We start from the raw sequence: 3,423 nt of genomic DNA, 5'->3' as shown, positions 1-3,423 counted from the left end.
CTTGAGTGATAATGAAATTGTGGACATGTCTTGCGCTTTTAGATTTTTAACAATAGCTCGTTTTCTTTAAAAATATGTAAATCATGACTTAGTATGTCGCCTGATGCTCCTCAGCCATTTCCCATTCCTGAGAAAAAAGGTGGGGTCTTTATTCGATTGATTGGAAGCCTCGAGCTACATGCCCTGGCAAGGATTGCCGCTCAGGTTACCCCACCCCCCTTAAAAATTTCTAATAATACCGATTTCTATAACGTTATTCCTTCATCATCATTAGATAATTTTAACTAAGCACTATGCACCCCCGACGATTTTCACATCTCTATAAAATTATCCAGAAATTTCTCCTATACCTCGAGATTGGCGCATGATGGCCTTAGTTGCCTGTGCGCCATAAAACTCAACACACACACACACACACACACACACACACACACACACACACACACACACACACACACACACACACACACACGCGCGCGCGCGCGCGCGCACACACACACACACACACACACACACACACACGCACGCACGCACTTATATATATATATAAGAATGGCCTTCGGCTCCGTTTAACAAAGACGACGAGAAGCGCCGAACGCTTCGTCCCTCGCGCGTGCTCTGGACTGACCGCTGCCTCTGGTCTGTACCAGGATTGTACCGCTGGTTGTTCGCGACTTAGTGCTTTGCCAGACGTTCCTTATTACAAGTGGTGGAGGTGCCAACGATCCCCTTTCCCTGGAGCTTCGCAGCCGCGCATTGCCAACCGCCACTGCAATGGCTGAGACCGTAACCACACTGCATTACCGCTTCCGTCGGCTGTCTTCTTTCCTGGCGCCGCGCGCCAGCGTGACCCGGCCATCTTCAGCGGCACTGATGACGCGGATGTGGAGGATTGGGTGGCCTCCTATGAACGCGTAAGTGCATATAATAAGTGGGACGACATCGTAAAGCTGACCAATGTTATATATTATTTTAGCGAAGTAGCCAACCTCTGGTTTCGAAACCACAAGGCTGACATCTCCAGCTGGTCCGTTCTCAAAACCAGCCTGAGAGAAGTCTGCACGTCCTGCAGTGCGTAAGTTTGGCGCCGAGCAACGCTAGCGAAGTCGGGCCCAGCAAACCGGTGAAAATTTCACCAGTTATATAGAAGATGTCGTCGACCTCTGCAAGCGTGTCAACCATTGTATGAGCGAGGCCGACAAGATCAGACACATTATGAAAGGCATTTATGATGATGCCTAGAGATGCTCCTCGCCAAGGATCCCCAGACTGTCTCCGGTGTCATCGGCTTCTGCCGAAGCTTCGATGAGCTCTCCAAACAACGCCTTTCTACCCGGCGTGCAGGCTTTCAGGAGGCCACACTGTCCAGCTTGGCTCTCCCAGAGGACGGTGCTTTTGACCAACAGTCACTTCTCTATCGCATCCAGCAGTTTGTACGTGAGGAAGTCGCACGGCAGCTACTTTTGTCTACCTGCCCGCCTACGCCTGCGCCGCAGCTCACACCCAACCTACAAAGTGTTATTGAAGAGCAGGTCGCTGAAGTCCTGCCACCTCTTCCTCAGCCACCCGTGGTCACCGCTGCTCTGACTTACGCCGGTGCCGTGGTGCGGTCGCGGCCCTCACCTGCTGCCCCTGCCTACAGGCCACCTAACCGACTTTTTGAACCCAAGCGGCCTTCGACCCCACTTTATCGTCCGGTTGCCCGCCCCCGATCACAGCCGCAGCCACTCAACCCCTGGCGCACACAAGACAACCGCCCTAATCGCTACGCCTGTGGCGTCGCTGGTCACGTGGCTTGTTTGTGTCGCAGTCGTGACCACCGTCCATACGATTATAGGCGTGAGCCGACGTGCGACCTTCCGCCGTCGTCCTCGCCTGTGTCACATGCGCCGCCTGCGGAATCCTCTTCTCCTAGTTACCATCTCCGGTCCCACCGCTCGCCGTCTGCGACGCCGTCTCCGTTCTCCGACGCTCCGCCGTCAACCCGCTGTCCACGGGGAAAGGTAACGGCCGCAGGTCTGGAGGCAAGAATTGAGTCATCAGCGACTCACTCAAGACCTGTTTCTGTGCCTGCCAATATTATTACCGTGTTCGTTGAGGGAGTTGCCATCGAAGCACTTGATGACACTGGCGCAGCCGTTTCCATTCCCAGCTACATCCTCTGTTGCACACTCAAAAAAGTGACGACGGCTCTTCCGACCGTTTCTCTCCGCACCGCCAGCGCTCAGGACTTTCGACCGTTAGTCGCCTGCACCGCCTGCCTCCTTATGGACAACGTTCCCTACACAACTGAGTTCATCGCCCTAGCCCGCTCCTCTCACGACTTTATTCTTGGTTGAGACTTCCTCTCCACGCATCACGCCGTTATTGACTGCGCCCGTGCTCAGCTTGACTGATCGCACCACAGTGACGCGCCCTTGGACGTGCCCGGTGCTGCTGCCGCTACTGTTGTTGTCTCAGAGTACACAGACGTTCCGCTCTTTATCTTCAGTGCTGGTGCCTCTTTCTTGAGTTGCTCTCTCAGACGCAACAGTCACTTATATGCCCTTTAAGATGCGCAGACCAGAAGTCTGTTTTTCTGCCTCACGCGGTGCTGACACAAGCGCTATTTTTGTGGACAACCCATCTTCCTGTCCTACCACTTTACACTGTGGCGAATCGCTTGGTAGTGTTGCCTTCCTCGATCCCGCCTGAGCACACCCCTTCGTCGATGGCACGGCCGGGGTTCACATCAGCACCATCACGCCTGGTCCCATCGTCAATCCGTCTTCTGTCGATATTTTTCAGCGTTTCGTCGACGCCACCCTGACGTCTACCCAACGAGACCAGCTTGTCGCTGTTCTGCACGGTTTCAAGCTTCGTTTGACTGCCAGCAACCTTCCTTGGGCCGCGCAACCACCGTTACCCACTGTATTGACACTGGCACCCATGCCCCTTTGCGCCAACGTCCGTAGCGCGTGTCAGCCGCTGAGCGCCGCATCATTTATGAGCAGGTGACCGACATGCTCAGGCGCCACGTGATACAGCCATCCCACAGCCCGTCGGCATCGCCAGTGGTCCTGGTCAAGAAAAAAGACGGTTCTGTCGGGTTTTGCGTCGACTACCGTCGTCTGAAGCAGATTATTCGCAAGGACGTTTACCCTCTCCCCCGCATCTTCGATGCCCTTACTGCCTGGAGGGCTCTGAGTTCTTTTCTTCATTGGACTTGCGTTCCCGTTACTGGCAGGTGCCGATGGCGGAGGTCGATCGCCCAAAAACTGCATTCTTCACACCCGACGGGCTCTATGAATTTAATGTCATGCCCTTCGACCTCTGGAATGCACCCGCCTCATTCGAGCGCATGATGGACAACCTATTTTGAGGGCTCAAATGGCACACATTAATTTGTTACCTAGGCAATGTTGGGATCTTTTCGCGGACTTT

This window comes from Amblyomma americanum, chromosome 2 (genome assembly GCF_052857255.1).
Source record: "Amblyomma americanum isolate KBUSLIRL-KWMA chromosome 2, ASM5285725v1, whole genome shotgun sequence".
NCBI lineage: Eukaryota > Metazoa > Arthropoda > Arachnida > Ixodida > Ixodidae > Amblyomma > Amblyomma americanum.
Note: the sequence above shows the minus strand (reverse complement) of the source record.